The sequence below is a fragment of the Kryptolebias marmoratus genome, linkage group LG17 (genome assembly GCF_001649575.2).
Source record: "Kryptolebias marmoratus isolate JLee-2015 linkage group LG17, ASM164957v2, whole genome shotgun sequence".
In the NCBI taxonomy this organism is placed as follows: domain Eukaryota; kingdom Metazoa; phylum Chordata; class Actinopteri; order Cyprinodontiformes; family Rivulidae; genus Kryptolebias; species Kryptolebias marmoratus.
This window is the reverse complement of record NC_051446.1, coordinates 2,193,499-2,213,692: the sequence shown is the minus strand read 5'-3', so window position 1 is coordinate 2,213,692 and position 20,194 is coordinate 2,193,499. Positions and strand designations below refer to the sequence as shown.

At 40.8% G+C, this 20,194-nt stretch overlaps 1 protein-coding gene and 1 long non-coding RNA gene across 6 annotated transcripts in view; both read left to right on the top strand.

Moving 5' to 3' along the window:
- LOC108247458 (ankyrin repeat and SOCS box protein 15) overlaps positions 1-20,194 on the top strand; it is an 85,945-nt gene that overhangs the window by 51,201 nt on the left and 14,550 nt on the right. The gene's annotated exons all lie outside the window — the stretch shown is intronic.
- LOC119617874 lies at positions 19,687-20,159 on the top strand. Its single transcript, XR_005234313.1, has 2 exons — positions 19,687-19,741; positions 19,960-20,159. It is a non-coding gene; the product is annotated as an uncharacterized LOC119617874 (long non-coding RNA).

Here is a 20,194-nt window from a genome sequence, read left to right as displayed (position 1 = left end):
AGCTTAGTTATCTTGTCATGCTCTGTAACTCTGTCTGTAATTTTGTTCTTGTGTTGTAAAGCACTTTGAGTCGCCTTGTGCTGAAAAGTGCTATATAAATAAATGTACCTACCTACCTACCTACCGTCTTTGTGGACTCAGGGTCTGAATCCGAATTTATGGACATTTATGTCAGGTCTTTGAATCGCAAGCTCTGACCTAGACCCAGGAGACAGGAGGTGTTGGCCATTGATGGCCATTTCCTTCACCAGATAATCCAGGAGACTGATCTGTGAACCCCATTGTTGGCAACCATAAACACAGACTAGTCATCTCTAAATGAAAATAAATTTATTAAAGTAAAAACTTACAAAAACAAAGTGCTGGCGTGGCAGCAAAAGGAAACTAAATACAAAATCCAAACAAGGCGAGGCAAAGCAAAAACAAACGTAGCATGGAGCGAGGTAACGAGAGGAATGACCGAGTGAAGAGTGGTGAACTGAGACCGGTATTAAAAGACTAAGGGAGAGGTGATTATTGGGTGCAGCTGTGGACTAGACGAGGAGCAGGTGAGGTGGGCGTGGCAGGCATGAATGGAAAAACACTGAGGAGGTGAACAGTGACCAGACATGAACACAGAAAACCTAAAAGACAACCAAATCAAAAGACAAACAAAGCAAAACAATAAAACAAAACACCAAAACTATGACATGGACCTTCTTCTCCTCCTTCCTGGATCCACGTCAATCTGTAAGAAACAATCACAATAACACGTCATCTGTTCTTCCATAAAACCTTGGATTCAAATCAAGTCACCACTTACCTCACCTGTTTCAGAATCCTGCTTGGAGAGTTCACAACTCTGTATATAAGTTCACTAACACTATAAAAACCGTCACTTACCTTATCCTGAGTCTGTTGTCGTCTTCTGTCTGCTCACCTTTGACAAAGCCAAACCCTGATACCTGGCACTTTTCCCGCAGAGGCAGATTGTACTCTTTATCAATTCCCAAGGAACAGACCATGAAGGACTACATTGACGACACCCTAAAGACTGACATAATTTGCCCTTTATCATCCCCCACCGGAGCAGTTTTTTTCTTTGTGGGTAAGAAAGATGTATTGAATACAGGGGATTAAGCAAAATCACCATTAAGAACTGGTATCCTCGCTCTCTCATGAACTCAGCTTTTCAATGCATTCAAGGGTCCACCATTTTCACTAAGCTCGATCTAACAAATGTTTATCATCTTAGCATTATCATCGACCCTATTAAGTAGGGAGACAAATGGAAAACAGCTTTCAATACTCATACTATAATACTCATGCCTTTCGGGTTAACCAATGTTCCCGCCATCTTCCAGGCCCTGGTTAATGATGTCCTCAGAGATATGGTGGGTCATTATGTTTTTATCTACAATGGATGACATCCTTATCTTTTCCAAGGATCTTCCCATGCACCAAACTCATGTCAAGTCAGTTATGTTTTGCCTTCTCCAGAACAAATTATTCATCAAGGCTGAGAAGTGTGAATTTCCTGATTTCACTACCTCTTTGCTTGATTTCATCATCAGCCCCAGCCAAATCGCTATGGAACCCTGCAAAGTAGCTTCAGTTAAAAATTGGCCTGTTCCACAAGATCATAAGTAACTACAAAGATTTATGGGTTTCGCCAATCTTTATAGAAGATTTATCAGGAACTATAGTGCAGTCGCCTCCCCTTTCCATGCCTTAACATCTATTAAAATCCGGCTTAAGTGAGACACACAAGCATTCAACCGCTTCAAGACTCTCTTTACCTCAGCTCCCATTCTCTATTCTCTGGATCTCAATCTACAGTTTATTGTGAAAGTTGATGCTTCTGACTCTGGGGTATGTGCTATATGCAGTCAAAGATATTCAGATAGCAAAATTCCCCATGTGCATTATTTTCCAGAGTTCCAGGAATTATGATGTCAGAGACCATAAGTTACTTGCAGTCAAACTGGCACTTGAGGAGTGGAGGCTTTGGCTGGAGGGAGCTAAGGAGCCCTTTTTGGTTTGGACAGACCACAAGAACCTGCAATACCTCAAGTCAGCTAAAAGACTCAACCCCGGGCAGGCCAAGTGGGCTCTTTTCTTCTCACATTTCAATTACACACTTTCTTACAGACCTGGATCCAAGAACACCAAACCAGATGCCCTCTCATAGCTTCATGAGACATCAGATACCAATCAGGATTCTAAGGAGGTTTACATCTTACCCAGGACTATCCATTTGGTGATAACTTGTCTGGAAAGGGAGAGAAGGATTATGGATGCCAACCAATGACAACAGGTCCTGCTGAACTGCCCCAAGGATCATTGTTTCATCCCAGATCATCTCATCCCTGAGGTACTCAAGTTATATCATGTATCCAAGTTGTTTTGTCACCCAGGGGTGTCCAAGACTTTGACACTTATCCACAGTCGATTCTGGTGGAAGACTAATCTCAAGGACATCAGGGAGTTTGTTTTCTCCCGTCAGACCTGTTGTCAGGCCAAACCCTTATGGCAACACGCCGCTGGGTATCTGCGGCCTCTACCCATACCCCAACGTCCCTGGTCTCACATATCTATGGATTTCATCACAGGTCTGGCCACTTCCAATAACTTCTCTGTATTACTTACTATTGTTTATCCAAAATGACTCACCTGGTTCCCCTTACCAAGCTATTAACCTACAAGGAGCTTGCAGAGGTACTATCCCACAAAGTTTTTAGATTGCATGGTGTTTTCTCTGACAACATCTCTGACCGGGGTCCCCGGGGTACATCAACCAGGAGGTGGAGGCACAGCTCTGGATGAACCTGCCGTGTGTGGCATTCTGCCATGTTGCTTCCTGTTTTGCTCTCCTGTGTTCCTGATTGGTCAGCAGCTTAATCTTTGCCAGCTGCAGCGGATTTGGATCATCAGCCCTCAGGGTTCTTAAGGCTGTTTGGAGGATCAGATTGGCGCTGAAGCATCACTTACGTTTGAGTGTCTGCCTCCTGGAGCTTCCTGTGAATGATCTTCCTCAGCCGTCTTCCTAAGGACTTATCCGAGAGCCACTCACCCAATCCAATCCGCACTGAAGCCTGTCTGCCTCTGTCAGGAACCAACCTACCTGGGAACAATCCACCTGTAAATACTTATCACCGGAACCCCTAACCTCTCCTTCATGCTGAGTCTTACTCACTTTCCCGTAAGAGCAATTTCCCGGTCAATATTCTGACAACAGTATTCTCGCTAACAACAGTATACTCACCTTAGACCTTCCTTTCCAGATCCACCCCCCCCAACCCGCACTGTAAATGAAGCAACTTACCTTATTCTCCGTCTCCTGTGTCTGTCTGTTGCCGAGTTGCTCACCTTTGACAATTTATGAAAACCTGATACTGTGGGTCAAATACACTCTAAACTCTATCCCTTCCTGTGTCACAGGTCTCCATTTTATGCGGTTTACAGATTCCAGCCCCCATTTTTCACCCTCGGAAAATAAACATCCATGGTTTCCTCAGCCCATGCTGCAGCTCGCCCATGCCAAAAGGTATGGAATCAGGCCTGCAGGGCACTTCTCAAAACATCTGCTGTGTATTCCAGATCAGCCAACAAATGATAAACTCCCACACGTGCCTATCATGCTGGACAGAGAGTATGGCTGTCCACCAAAAACCTTTCTCTCTGGATTGAGAACTGCAAGTTGGCGCCCCGTTTCATTGGACCATTTTCCATCTCAAAGATCATCAACTCTGTGGCTGTCTGGGTCTGCCTTTCACAGAACTCTAAGAGTCCATCCCACATTCCATGTGTCCATGTCACATTTGTAGCCTTCTCCAGCCTCCACCATCCATCCGGTTCATCCATGGCAGCCCGGCCTAAACTGTTAGATGTCTCCTCCGGTCTTGAACGTGGGGTCGTGGTCTACACTTCTTGGTTGACTGGGAGTGCTACAGTCCAAAGAAGTGGTTTTGGGTCCCTTTATGGCACATTATTGACAACTCGCTCATTAGGGATTTTCACTAGGCCCATACTGACCAACCTAGTGGTCCTTGTGGAGCTGGACCTTGAGGAGTATATGTGGATGGATGTTCATTCCACAACACTGAAACCAAATCTGGCATTGAGGTTATGCAGCTTCACAACTGTCAACAAGACATGTTGAATTTTAAACTAGGTTCACAGTCATTTCAGTATGCCAAAGTTGCAGGTATCCTGATCACACTTTGACTGCGATTTCAGCAAACAAAGACCAATAATTGATATACCTTGATAAGATATAATTTGCTACTAATAAAAAAAGTGTGCAATGCAACATGGTTTAGTCAAAGAGTAGCATGATAGCTTAGTACCATCAGCAGCAGATGTGCTGCTGAATCTAGCAGCCGTTGCTCAAGACTAGTTTTTGATGGGGATGGAAAAAAATTATGAACTATGGGAGACAAAATTCTTGAGACACCAAAATTTCTAAACCTACCCGATTTAACCCTACCCACTGTTGTCATATTAAAGCCCTATTTTTCCATGATAAATGATATATCCTTAATTCCTAAAAAATCCAAACCTTCAGAAAATTGTGGGTCTTATAGACCCATTTCATTACTTAATGCAGATCTGAAAATACTGTTATCACCAATATTATTTGCAATTTATAAGGCAACACAAAGATCTTAAGGGTATTGATATACATAAAGAGTCCCATATAATTGGTTTATTTGCTGATGATGTAATTTGTTATTTATCAGACCTTGAAAATTCACTGCCTTGTCTGATCAATCAATTAGAGATGTTTGGCTTCTACTCAGGATATAAATTAAACTTGAAAAAGACAGGTTTTGACGTTCAATTATACACCATCTGAAACGATACGTGGAAATTATAATTTGAAATGGTATTCTAAAAAGATGACATACTTGGGTATAAAATTAACAAAAAATATGGATGATTTATATAAGGCTAACTTTATTAGTGCGGACCAAGAAATTAGGAATGATATTAGAAGGTGGGATGTGCTGACTCTAAACTTTAGTTCCAGTGTAAGAGCCAGTTAATGGGGAGTTCATATAGAATAATAATTTAGATTAAAAATGTATAAATATGCTTAATTTAATTTTGAGAAATTCATGATGAGTATATTTTCTAGAATGTATAACTTAGTTAATGTAAAAGGATGCTTTTATTGTGAAAAGTAATTTGGCTTCCACTACGTAATGCGTAACATTAATATTGGCCGTATGCACGTTTGAGTTCAGATTGCAGTTGGATACGGTGGAAGCAGCACAATTTTTTGACCGATCTGTACCGAGCCTTTCATTTTTTTTTTGTAAGTGTACTTTTTTGAATTCCTTAAGTAAACATCATAAAAGAAGACTTGGTTTCAGTCGAGTGATTCAAATATTGGTTGTTAGACAAACTGCAAAGGTGGTACAACGAACTATTGGGACGCAGAGTGCCACTATATAAAGTCAAAAAATTGCTAATGGAGCGCCTTTCCTTTTGCCTGGACAACGCGGCTGATGAGAAAAGCGCCTCGCAGAGAGAAAAAAGAGACTGAAACGGGTAACCTTTTGAATGATTCTCCAAGAAAAGGTAACGAAAAGGCTTCTTTATCTTTGAATATTGTAAAGAAAAGACAATATACGGATGGATGAAGGAGCGCTGACGAAAATTGAAGCTAAAGCCTGTCGTAAAATTCCACTGAATGCAGTTAATTGTCCGAGACACGTGTGCATGTCAGTAACGGATTCGGTCAATGTGGAGCTTTTGTGATATATGAACAGTTTGTTTGCACTCAGTTAGACAAGAAAGGCAACTTTGAAGTACGTGCTTTAAACTTTGTGCCTGCTTACTGCACATTAACTCCGCGATTATAAGATGGCTGACGGAAATGCTGACACGCGTGGTGAGGATAAATTGGAACAGAGGAGAGAGCGCAAGCTAACTGAGAAGGGCGCTGAGGAGAGAATACAACGGTTCATAGCATTAAGAAGACGAACGTTAGCCACTCTAACCAGCCAAATTAAAGAGATAGAGACATTGAAGTGTGATGCTCAAAATGTGGAAAGTGTTCAGCGTAAGATGGAGGGTGATTTTGCACAGTCTCTAAACGAGTTTAATAGGCTCAATATGGAAGTTTACAATCTGTTGTCTGAAGAGGACAAATTTCACGACCAAAATAATTGGTACGAACCTAAAATGGATCAGATAACAGGCTTCATGAAAGAAACTAAAAGATGGCTGACAGGAGTGCATGATTCCACAGAGGGGGAAAACCTAATAGATGAAGAAGATACTGTTTTGCCTAGTGACAGTGTTTCACAGATAGGGTTCAGTAATGTTGCTAAAGCACACTCTCATGTAAGTAACATTTCCAGCACCTCACGTGTATCGTCCGCGCGTGCCCGTCAGGAAGCAGAGCATGCCGCTCTAACGAAACGACAAGAAGCGTTGAGGAAAAAACAGGAGCTTCAATTCCAAGAAATTAGAATTAAAGCTGAAAAGGAAGAATTAGAACTGGAGACGGCATTAGCTGAAAGCCAAGCAAGAATACAAGTGCTTAAAGAGTATGAAACGTTGGAAGATGACAGAGGTAGTCACGTGTCAGTGCAAAAATCAATAAGTGGAAACATAAAAAAGGAAAGAGTTAGCATGTCGCTACCGCAACATGCTACAATGAATGTTCATGCACCAAGACAAGTGCAGCGTACACAAATACCACACCTAGCATCGCCAGTTTCAAACCAAACTTCTAGAACACAAACAGGGAATGATATTGTGTCAGTCATGCAGAAGCAGAACGCAATAACTGAATTGTTAGTAAAGCAACAACAGCTTTCGCAGCTACCAACAAAGGACATTTCTGTGTTCAAAGGTGATGCGCTGCAGTTCAAGTCTTTCATGAGAGCATTTGAACATGCCATAGAGCAGAAAACAGACAATGACCAAGATAAACTATATTTCTTGGAACAGTTCACAGATGGTGAGCCGCAAGAGCTCGTTCGTAGTTGCGCTCACATGACACCATGCAAGGGCTACAAAGAAGCCAAGCGACTTCTGCATAAGCATTATGGAGATGAGCTTCGGATCGCCAGTGCGTACGTGGAGAAAGCTCTCAAATGGCCACAAGTGAAAGCAGAGGATGGGAAGGCATTAAATGCTTACGCAATGTTCCTGATAGGATGTCGTAACTCTATGGAAGATATTGAGTTCTTGGAAGAGATGGATAATCCTACCAATCTGCGCGCATTGATATCCAAACTGCCCTACAAAATGAAAGAACGTTGGCGAACAGAAGCTTTCAACCTCAAAGAACAACGTGGTCACAGGGCCAGATTTACTGATTTGGTGAACTTCATAGACCGCCAAGCTAAAATAGCAATTGATCCTCTCTTTGGTGACATATCAGATAGTCGCTCACCCATAGCTGCTAAGATGAACCAAAAGGGAAAGCAAGCGGTGAAAAAGGAGTTTCGTGGAAGCAGTTTTGCAACCAATGTAGTTCCTGAATCCAAAGAGCCTCAAGAAAGAACTGCCAAGGTCAAGCCTGCGAGCAATGGAAAAGCGGTGAACGCCTTTGATAAACCCTGTCTGTACTGTCAGCAGTCACATGCTCTTGCTTCATGCAGTAAGATCAAAGGCCAGTCTCATCAAGAACGAGTGGAATTCCTAAAATCAAAGGGTCTATGTTTTGGTTGCTTGATCCCTGGACATCTCAGTAAAACCTGTAAACGAAAAATGGAGTGCAAGGAATGTGGATTTAAGCACCCTGATATTCTGCACAAAGAAAAAGATTGCAGTTCCGCCTCATTAAGAAAGAATGATGGCGTTACTGGTGAAGAGTTGCTAGTTGCTGAGGTTCCCATCACACAGGAGTCTTGCGCCCTCACAGGGGCCGGAGAAGCTGATTGTGTGCTGTGGATAGTACCGGTGAAAGTCAAGTCGAAAAACAGTGAACAGTATGTAGAAACGTACGCCTTTCTAGACCCGGGAAGCACGGCAACATTCTGCACGGAAGACCTGCAAAAGAAATTGAATGTGCAAGGGAAACCAACCAAAATACGTCTCAGCACCATGGGTCAAGATGCACCAGAAAACCAGAAGCTTATGGATAGTCTGGTTCTATCAGAGCTCAAAGTGTGTGGGCTGGAGGACAGTATGTACGTAGAGTTGCCCAAGGTTTTTACTCACAGCAGCATACCTGTTCATGCCGGAAACATACCCAAGCAGTCTGATATCCAACAGTGGCCTTACCTAAGTGAAGTGAACTTGCCAGAGTTAAAAGCTGATGTAGGCCTACTTATTGGAGCAAACTGTTCAAAAGCGATGAAGCCCTGGCGCATCATTAACGGCCAGGATGGAGGTCCTTATGCCATCAAGACAACCATAGGCTGGGTTGTGAGTGGACCTGTAAGGAGAAATGAAGTGGAGAGTGAAACACCTCACTCATTCGTGAACAGAATCTCATTGGTGGAGATAGAGAATCTGTTGATCCAACAGTACAACACTGACTTCCCGGAACGCAATTATGAGGACAAGGAAGAGCTGTCTCAAGAAGACAAAGCTTTTTTGCAGTATGTGGAAAAGACAACAGTTTTTAAGAATGGGCATTACTGTGTCGGATTGCCACTCCGTAATGAGAAGCTCCAGATGCCTAACAATCGTAGTGTGGCGGAGCAACGCATTGCGTCTTTGGAAAGGAAGTTCAGGAAGAGTCCTGAGTTCTTTGAAGATTACAAGAACTTCATGGAAACAATCATTACCAAGGGCTACGCAGTCCGGGTTCCAACAAACCAACTGACCCGAGAGGACAACAGGGTGTTCTATATACCGCACCATGGAGTCTATCACCCGAAAAAGAAGAAGCTTCGGGTGGTATTTGACTGCACATCCTCCTACCAGGATCGGTGTCTGAATAGTGAGTTGCTCCAGGGGCCCGATCTTACCAACACATTGGTTGGTGTTCTCCTCAGATTCCGGGAGGAGCCTGTAGCAATAATGGCAGACATTGAGTCAATGTTCTACCAAGTTAATGTGCCAGAACAAGATGCAGACTTACTCCGCTTTCTTTGGTGGCCCAACGGCAGATTAGATGAGCCAGTGGAGGAATTCCGAATGGCAGTGCATCTTTTTGGAGCCACTTCTTCTCCAAGTGTGGCCTCATATGCACTGAGAAGAACTGCGGAGGATCACAAGGACACTGTATCTCCAGACGCAGTTCAGACAGTCCTGCGCCATTTCTATGTAGACGACTGCCTGAAAAGTGTAGCTACAGAAAACGATGCAGTGAGACTGGTCAAGGAACTTCAAGCTTTGTGTAGCAGAGGAGGGTTTACCTTAACAAAATGGATGAGCAACAGCAGAAAGGTGCTAACGTCAATCCCTGCAGAGCACAGAGCCACTGAAGTCAGTGACCTGGATTTACGACACGACACTTTACCAGTGGAAAGAACACTTGGTGTGCAGTGGGACACAGAATCGGATACCTTCCTGTACAAAATAGAGCTGCAAAACAAGCCAGTGACCAGAAGAGGTATCTTGTCAATCGTCAACTCCATCTACGATCCTCTTGGCTTTCTGTCGCCGGTTATTTTGCCTGCTAAACTTTTGTTGAAAAATCTCTGTAAGGAACATCTCGACTGGGATGAAAAACTGGATGGAAAGCATGATGAAGAGTGGAGCAGATGGCTTGAAGATGTCACCTACCTCTCCAATTTCCATGTGAGTAGATGTTTGAAACCCATCAACTTCGGATGCACTACTTCAGCGCAGTTGCATCATTTTTCGGATGCCTCAGAATACGCCTACGGCACTGTGTCTTATCTACTGCTGGAGAATGAACATGGCGAGAAACACTGTGCTTTCCTTATGGGAAAAGCAAGAGTGTCCCCACTGAAGAAAGTCACAATCCCTAGGCTTGAGTTGACCGCGGCGGTTGTAGCAGTAAAGGTCGACAAGATGTTGCACGAAGAATTGCAAATACTACTGCAACAATCTGTCTTCTGGACAGACAGCATTACGGTGCTTAGATACATCGACAGTGACACGGCACGTTTTAAAACGTTTGTTGCTAACAGAGTTTCAATGATCCGAGAAGCAACCAAGCCCTCACAATGGATGTATGTCAGAACAAATGAGAATCCTGCAGATCAAGCCAGCAGAGGCCTGAAGGCAAAGAGCTTGGTCGAAGGAGGAATGTGGTTAAGTGGACCAGACTTTCTGCTGAATGAAAAGGATTGGCCAGAACAGCCTGTGCGAAAGAAGGAAAGTCTAGAAGATGACCCGGAGGTCAAGAATACAGTCGCTGTTCACATGGTCAAAGTTGAAGAAGGTATGGCACCAATGAACCAGCTACTTACCTATCACTCGGATTGGAACAAACTGAAACGATCAGTGGCTTGGATTGTAAAGGTAAAGGATGCTTTGAGGGAGCATAAAGAAGAACGCAAAGAGGCATTAAGAACAATCAGCCAGACTGAACTTGACCCTGAAAAACAAAGAAAAAGGTTAGAACAACATATGAAGAAATTTCAAACTAAAAAGACAATACTCACCTTGGATGATCTGGACGCTGCTGAAACAGAAATAATACAGTTCAGTCAAAGACAACACTTTGAGGAAGAAATCAAGGTCCTGAGAAATGGAAGCCAACTCAGCCGCAACAGTGTGCTGTATAAACTTGACCCGATCCTTCAAGATGACACCTTAAGAGTAGGTGGAAGACTTAACAAGTCTGCTATGCCAGAAAGTGCCAAACACCCAGTGATTCTTTCTAAACATAGCAAAGTTGCCACTTTGATCTTGAGAGACGTACATCAAAGAACAGGCCACTGTGGACGCAATTATGTGTTGGCACAAATAAGAAAGAAATATTGGATTCCACAAGCCAATTCCGCAATCAGGAAAATCATTGGTCAATGCGTGGTGTGCCGTCGGATGACTGGCAAGGTTGGTGAGCAAAAGATGGCAAGCTTACCTGAAGATCGCCTTCTTCCAGACCAACCTCCTTTCACGAACACTGGTGTTGATTACTTCGGCCCGTTTGAGGTTAAACGGGGCCGGGGTACTGTCAAGAGATATGGGGTAATGTTTACATGTCTCACTCTCCGAGCTGTGCACATTGAAATTGCTGACAGCCTAGATACGGACTCCTGCATAAATGCCATCCGCCGTTTTGTATGTAGGAGAGGTCAAGTTACCACCATGAGGTCAGACAATGGCACAAATTTTGTGGCGGCAGAACGAGAGCTAAGGGAAGCCATCCAACAATTGGATAATGAAAGGATTGAGAGAATCCTACAACCAAAGGGGATAAAGTGGATATTCAACAGCCCAGCTGCCTCTCATCAAGGTGGGGTTTGGGAGAGGCAAATCCGCACTGCACGAAGAATCCTCAATTCCCTACTGAAAGATCAGTCAGTGAATGACGACGGTCTACATACAGTAATGTGTGAAGTCGAGAGTATAATCAATGGCAGGCCGCTCACAAGTGTTTCAGACGATGCCAATGATATTGAGCCTTTAACCCCGAACCATTTGCTACTTCTGAAGGCTCAACCAAACCTGCCTCCAGGTGTCTTCAGCAAAGATGACATCTATACCAAAAGAAGGTGGAAGCAAGTCCAATATCTCGCAGACTTATTCTGGGCTCGTTGGACACGCGAGTATCTTCCACTTCTTCAGGAGCGGCAGAAATGGCTGACGCCCAGAAGAAACTTCATGGCAGGCGATGTAGTGCTTTTGGTGGACAATTCCTCCCCCCGCAACTCCTGGGTCATGGGAAGAGTAGTTGAAACACTGCCAGACTCAAATGGAACAGTGAGAAGAGTAAAGTTGAAGACCAATACCAGCACGCTGGAGCGACCAGTGAACAAGCTATGCCTGCTTCAGGGAGCTACGCTAGAGGACTAATGAAGAAGACAAGTTAATGTGTGGACATTCTTTTGTTTAAGGATTTTGGCTCTTGATGTTTTAAGTTTATAATTGCTTAGTTTTCCAACCTAACCAATTAGGGGCCGGGTAATGTAAGAGCCAGTTAATGGGGAGTTCATATAGAATAATAATTTAGATTAAAAATGTATAAATATGCTTAATTTAATTTTGAGAAATTCATGATGAGTATATTTTCTAGAATGTATAACTTAGTTAATGTAAAAGGATGCTTTTATTGTGAAAAGTAATTTGGCTTCCACTACGTAATGCGTAACATTAATATTGGCCGTATGCACGTTTGAGTTCAGATTGCAGTTGGATACGGTGGAAGCAGCACAATTTTTTGACCGATCTGTACCGAGCCTTTTATTTTTTTTTGTAAGTGTACTTTTTTGAATTCCTTAAGTAAACATCATAAAAGAAGACTTGGTTTCAGTCGAGTGATTCAAATATTGGTTGTTAGACAAACTGCAAAGGTGGTACAACGAACTATTGGGACGCAGAGTGCCACTACATCCAGAATTGAGACTATAAAAATGAATGTACTACTAAGGTTTCTGTATCTTTTCTTAGCATTACCTATAGAGATTCCGGACAAACAGTTCAAAACATGGAATCAGATTATATCTAGATTCATATGGAACAGTAAAAAACCTAGAATTAAATTTGAAATATTACAATTAGGAAAAGAGAAAGGAGGTATGGCATTACCTGATTTTAAAGAATATTATCATGCTGCCCAAAGTCCCATATTAAATATAAGTGCTAAAAATTATGAAGCGAAATGGAAAAATATAGAACAAAGTTTAAATTTTTTATTTTTTTTCCCTGGTGGAAGGCGGACGTATTCTTGTCTCTGTCTCCTCGTGCAATTTCTGGACTCAGAATATGGAAAAGGTTAAAATCTTGGAGAAGCTGCTCGTTTCGGAACAACAGATTGGACCTGAAATTCGTCTATTTGGATTCGAGAATGTACCAGCAAGGCAGACTCAAAACAAAGTCAGCCTGTTCCAAAACAACTCTGTTATTATCTACATTTGGCTTCCCAATGTGAAAGCCAAAGTCTTATCAAGTCTCTATGGAATTTATGTCAACAGAAGCTTTTCCCCCCCTCCGTTGCCTGTGAACATTCATGGACTTTCCTGCAAACACACACACACACGCACACACCAATGCATTACACCGCTTTCTACCGTGTCTGGAAACACACACACACACATTCTCATACTTGCCTTTTTTTCTTTTTTTTCCCTTCTTTCTGTTGTTCCTTATTTAGATTATCTATATATATTAGAAATTCTTATGTTGGCTGTTCAGAGGGCCTTGGTACTGTTAGTTACAGTTCGTACCTTAGTTTAGTTTAGTCATGTTTAGTTTATCTTGGCATCTCTCACGTTGGCTGTTTAGCGGGCCTTGGTAATGTTAGTACCTTAGTTTAGTTATGTTTAGACCTTAGTTAGTAATTGTTATGTCTGCCGTATAGGGGGTCTGGTACCATTTAGGAAGCTCGGTATCATTAGCTTAGCATTCTCATGTTTTAGATTACTTATCCAAACTGTACACTTAGTTTAGTTTATCTTGTTTAGTTTTTGTGTTTCATTGTGTTTAATTACTGCATTATCATGTTCTGTAACTTTGTCTGTAATTTTGTTCTTGTGTTGTAAAGCACTTTGAGTCGCCTTGTGCTGAAAAGTGCTATATAAATAAATGTACCTACCTACCTACCTATCTACATGGAAGAGAACTGCGGAGTATTATTGGAGATACTGAGACTATTAAGAAAACACTTAAGAATGTTAATACTGTTACTAGTTTCACACTGCGTAAATGGTTACATATAATTCAAAAATGTAAATTAGACAGACAATTATGTTTGATACAGTGGCCAGCTTACAATAAATATTTTACTCAAGATCCTCAATTTAAACAATGGCTAGGGAAAGGTTTAACAGCATTATGTGTAATCCATAAAGATGGACACTTTAAAAGTTTTCAGGAACTCCAGCAAGAGTTTGATTTAAGAACTCGAGATCATTTTAGATATTTACAATTAGAGGATTTTTTTAATAAAGAGATCAAACATAAAATAGATATAAATGAAAATGGGATAGTCAAAATGTTGATTGAGGCCTATAAGGGTAAAAAGCACAGAACAGTATCTTTACTCCATAAATATCTGTTAGACAATAGAGGTACTAATACATTGGATATTAACACAAAAAGGGAAAAGGAATTGGGAATTATGTTAACAGAAAACGATTGGTTGAACATCTGGAAGACCCAAATTACAATATCCTCTTCCAGAATTTGGAGAGACTACTGTTGGAAGAATATAATTAGATTTTTTTGTAACATCAAAAATTATTAGTAAATTCAAAGCTAGAGCTCAATCGTCTTGGAAAGATTGTGGGGCACTTAATGTTAACCACACATATATTTTTTGGTCTTGTCACAGAATTGCACAGTTCTGGGACAACATACATAAAAAGTGTTGAGGTAAGGATTTTCACCTGCATTCCTCCTCCTTCACCTCACCCAAGTTGGTTGATGGAAAGAGACCGGAAGGAGACAATACCTTAAATTTAAATATTTATTTTACCAAAAGCAAAGAGAAAACACTGGTTATTACAAAGATAAATCCCATCTTGCATTTGGGAGACAATCTTCAAATAAAATGTGGGAAAACACATCACCTCAAAGTGTCAGCAAAGTGCCCCAAAGACTGTCTGAGGAAACAAATGATGTTCTCTGGTTTTAATGCTTAGGTCCCCTCCCCTCCTTCAGAGGATGTCCCTCTTCTCTGGAGGTCAAAGGGCAACTTCTTCCCCCTTCATGCCTGGCACCGTGGCTCAAATCCAGGGCTTCTAACACATACCTCTCTTTCCAGATAAACTAAACAACTACTTGTTAAAGGTTTTAAAATGGTGACTAAATATAAAATGGTGATAAACACAAATGATAAAGATATAATAATCGAACATAAAATAAAGCCTGGGAGAATAAATACAAGGCCCTATATTCCACAACATTTAGATTATTTGCAGAACTGCTACTCTTCTTATGATTAAATGCTGTTTAATTGAAAGCTTGGTTTTGTCTAATTCCACAAAAGATTGTAACAACAATGGGTTATTCATTACCTAAGACTGGTTTGGTTTTATATCTTGGTCTCCTGGATAATAATATATTTAAGAATGATTGTTATCTATTTAAAATTATGTTGGTGGTGGCCAAAAAGCTAATAACCAGGAAATGGTATCGATCCGAATCCCCTACCACAAAAAAATGGATACAGACTGTAAACTCACTATTTGAGACGGAGATGTTTTCACATAGATTGAAGATACAGGAAGAGCAATGTCAGGATAAATGGACTAATGCCATATCAAAGTTGCAGGACTAATTTTGATTATAAAGGGTCTCTTTTTGTTATATATTATCCAATATAGAGTCTCCCTCCAATGTGCAATATTATTTGTTTTTTGTTTGTATGTTTGTTTGTTTTTTTTAATTTTTGACTGTACTTTAAAATATTAAGAAAAATAAAGTTATAAAAAAAAGAAAATACTGTCCAAAATTCTGGCATCACATCTGGAGAACTTTTTACCCCTCTTAGTAAAGGTGGACCAAACAAGCTTCATTGAGGGTTGCAATTCTTGCAATAACCTCAGACATTTATTAAACGTAATTCAGTTATGTTGGCAGTGGGCGGTGGATGGTCTTGTGGTCTCCGTAGATGTGGAAAAGACGTTTGACCTCGTTGAGTGGCCATACTTGTTCCATACTCTGCACCAGTTTGAGTTAGGTCCTAACTTTATCGACTGAATCAAAGTCCTCTACAGTTGCCCTTTGGCAGCAGTTATTACAAATGGGCTTAGGTCTAGCAATTTTGAGGTGAGCAGGGGAAACAGGCAGGCTTGCCCCCTCTCACCCTGATTATTCACTCTTGCAATTGAACCCATGGCTGAAGCAATTTGTGGCGACCCCACTGTATTCGGAATCAACACTGATTGGTGGGCTCATACAATTTCTTGTTATACTGATGATATTTTGTTGTTTCTCTTTAGGCCGGCCATTTCAGTAAGCAGAGACATCACATTTATTAATCAGTTTGGCGCATTCTCTGGGTACAAAATAAACTTCTCTAAATCTGAGGCCATGCCTTTGGGTAAACAACTTTACATTTCCAGCTGCCTTTTTAAGTGGTCTCCTGCAGGATTTAAATATCTCGGTATATTTGTCACACCTGTCTTTGATCAGATGTTAAGAGAAAACTTTATCCCATTTTTTGACAAAATTAAGCTAGACCTTGAACGATGGAGTTGTCTTCCCATATCCTGGTTAGGCAGAATTTTATTTCTTAAAATGAACATTCTTGCTTGCTTTACCCAATCAGAATTATCCCTATTTTGTTTATTCAAAAATGGATCCAAAAATTAAAGAGCTGGTTTAGTTCCTTTATCTGGAGCAAAAAAATGTTCATAAAAATGTCAACACTACAGCTTCCAAGAGACATGGGAGGCTTAGATTTTCCAGATCTCAAAAAATATCAAGTGAGTTCTTTTCTATTATATGCCGGAGAGTGGATATCTGGAAATCGATCCAGTGTGGCTGGATATAGAAGCTTTGTTATATGACCGACCTCTTAAAAGTCTGCTTTTTTTTTAAAAAAAGTATGAAAACGATAAATAAATGCTGTAACAATCCAATTTCTGTTAACACGGTTAAGGCATGGAGAGGAGCTCGACATAGAGAGGGGGAACTCGCTCCTGGGCTTTGCAACTTAAACTACTGCATAGAGCTCACTTGGCCCCAAAATGAGTGTCTAAGATTAAACCAGGGTCCTCTTCACTGTGCCCTAAATGTAAAATACATGAAGGCAGCCTCACACATTGTCTTTGGTCATGTCCAAGATCCAGGTATACTGGGAATCTATTTTGGTTGAAATCAGGAAAATTATCCAAATTAACATTGATCTTGATCCAGTGTCTCTTCTTCTTGGTCTACAGAGTAAACATTTTAAAAACAAAAACAAGAGTAAGTTATGTAATATTCTAACCTTTTGTGCGCAAAGGAATATTTTACGGCAATGGATTTCCAAAAAATCACTTACTGTTTCTGAATGGCAAAAGCTCATTTTGGAACACATTTCACTTGACTTTTTAACATGCCTTGTCCACTTCATATCTTTGGATATGGAAACCTCTCCATGACCATATGGAGGAGCATGTGTCCACCGTCTTGTCTCGAGCATTTATCATCTCTTAGACTGGACTGTAACATTACAAAAATATGTAAGCCCCCTAAATTTATTTGACTTTTTTTTTTAAATCTGCGTCACTGAGGTTTTGTTCTGTGTTGTTTTGTTAAAAAAAGAGAACATTTATAAAAAAAAAATGTTTTTAAAAACCCTGCCCATCGGATCTGAATGAACCTTCTGAACCACAAACCCACCACCTTCCTGGTTCACTGACTTCCACAATCCTCAGGTAGTTCTCAATTCTGTGTATCCTTTCTTTGTCGATCCACTCACCTGGGTACTGATCACTCACTGCAGAACCAAGCATCAACGAAACAACTTGCATCTCTCTCTGCTGCTGCCGCAAGCCTTGTCGTACTGGGGACACTCTATTTTGGAACTGGCCACCGAGCCCCAGAGAAAGAGTAATACCATAGAAATGCATTCATCCCAAAGTAAAGTGACCCGCTGCTTGCTTCTTCAGCTAGTTGATTACACTGGTGCCAAGAGTTGTATTTAAGAACCTTGTCCAGTTGGCGTTGTTTAATTTAAATTTTCTCTGGTTAAATTTCTCCTAACCAAATTCTCCCTCAAAAGTTATTACAAACGCTGCTTAACTTTCACACATTATATGTTACTCAACTTTCCTTCTTTAAGTTGGTTAAACATTTAATTACAAGCTAAGCATAATTTTAAGATTATGCTCAGCGTGTAAGCGTCAGATTCAGATGGTATTTTTATTTATTCATAACTCACAATAAATGTTGCAATTTTCAATAATGTAAATAAGTTTAATTTCAATACATTATTCCTCAGTGTTTAGCATTTTCATGTGTGGTTTCACGGTCCTTATCAGATGAAAGGAACTTACAAAACTAGGCGTTATCATGATTCCAAATTTATGAGACTGATATGGACATTAATGACAGTAATTTCGTAACTGTTTTCCACTGAATGGGTGGTACCCTAAATGAGTGCAAAATTAATTAATCTACTTGGCAGCTGCCAAGATAGATTCAAAGCAGGCCAAGGTGGGCAGAGGTGAGCAATAAAATAATGTACATGGTCTAGATTAGTTTTACTAGCTGTGCACATGAAAATAAGCCATGGTGGTTAAAAACTGGCCACTCAAAATGTGGCCATACGGCTTGCTGGTCACTTGGTTGCAAACACTCAGAGTTCAATAAAACTGCAACAGAAAATGTGAGTACATGTTGTAAAACAGACGCTCTTGCCAGATAGAAACATGTATTAATGTACCTGTAAATTGAATCAAATGTATTAACATGTTGATGGTTGCAACTATGCACTGGTGAAGTCATATGAGTTTATGGTGTGTGTGTCTGCCTGTATCGGCTACAAGATAACAGAGACTGGGGGAGTCAGCTCAGTAGAAAACTGAAAACCTCCCGAAGAAACCCAACTGCAGAAGACAGTAAAACAACTCCATATATGGTCCTGGACGGATGTCCAGACGAAGATGAGCCATTGTGTGTGATGTAGCATCTCTGGGTGGGGCAGCATGTTAAAACTGCTATGTGTTAGAGATCTCGCTCAGATGCGACTTGGGTTTTCCTATTATTTTGGCAAGGCGTCTCCTTTCAGCGCTTAAAGTAAATAAACTCTGTTCAAGCTTTAATGCAGACTCTTTGGGTGTTTTTTGACTCTCTGACTCCATGCATCTTTTCGATCTCGAGTGAGGTCTAGCAGGTTTTCCGGGTTTCTGTGAGTTTTTCTGTCCTTGTCAATGTACCATTTGTTCTTTCCATTTTCAATAGCCAATCAAAAATTAAATAAAAATTGTTTGGTTAATTTGCATTATGTTTTTTATTATAACACCAAAAACGGTTTTTCATATTTCACTTTTAGGCTAAGATCAGAAACCCGAAATGGAAAAACTGGCAGGAGGACAGAATTTTATTTTAATATTTGATTGGTCGGGTTTAGGTGACTCGGAAGTGGCTCTCTGCAGCAGTTCAGGTAATATAGTGGTTACTATGGCAGCGCTAGAACCACTGATTGAGGACATGTTTAACAGCGGTTTGATCCTCGAAACAATACGCAAGTCTCCATGGCTGATGGGTCTGACTGCATTATCCGGTCCTGATTGATCAATATTGAACAAACATAAATATGTAGACGCCTCATTACGTCCCGGAGCACATCTGCCGTCGCCGCCATGTTGGACAGATCTCTCCTCTCTTTAAGAGCCAACAGGAGTAACACAGAGTGAGCAGCTATGACCAGATTTTATATCACGTGGGATTACTTTTCTCAAGTAAGACTAAACAATAATTTTGGTTACTTGACCATTTATTATATTATGTCATCGTAGCTAACGTTTTTGGCAAACAATGAAATGCTAACAGGAGGAACTAGTCCTCCTCCTCTCATCTGTTTTTTTTTCCTTCACATTTTGAAGGTTTCCCAGTAACACAGATTTAAGGAGGCAATGGGAGCTGCAGTAAGGAGGAGGGTTTTGTTGCTACAGAGTCTCAACTCTGTAGTGAACATTTCAAACCAGAGGACTTTAACAGGACCAGCTTAGAGATGCTGTGACCCCACCTGTCTTCAACTTCCCATCTCACCTCCAAAGAGGTGTTTTTTTACTGTACATGTTAACAGAAATGTCTATGATTCATGTGTAAAACTAAAGTTAATCACACTTTGTTAAACCTGTTTTTACCTGTTAGTTCTTTCTATATGTTTATTAATTAATGATGTATTGTGTATTACAATACACTGTGAGTTACTAAAAGCTTTTCCAGTTGTTTTCAATTAAATTGTTTTTAAGTATTATGTTTCTTATATTTTAGGAACACAGAAACCTGAAGGGAAGATGCAGAGAGCTTTCAGTGGACCTTTCTCTCCCTGAAAGTGAACCTCGGTGTCAAGACGAGGCCTGAGCGTGGCGAACTCAAGACGCAGACTCATTTTTCAAAAAACAAAAACTGATTTAATAAAACAACAAAACTAGAAAACAAAAAGCTGACGTGGCAGCAAAACAAACTTCTAACAAAAAATCCAGGTATTAACAGAGGCGGGACAAGG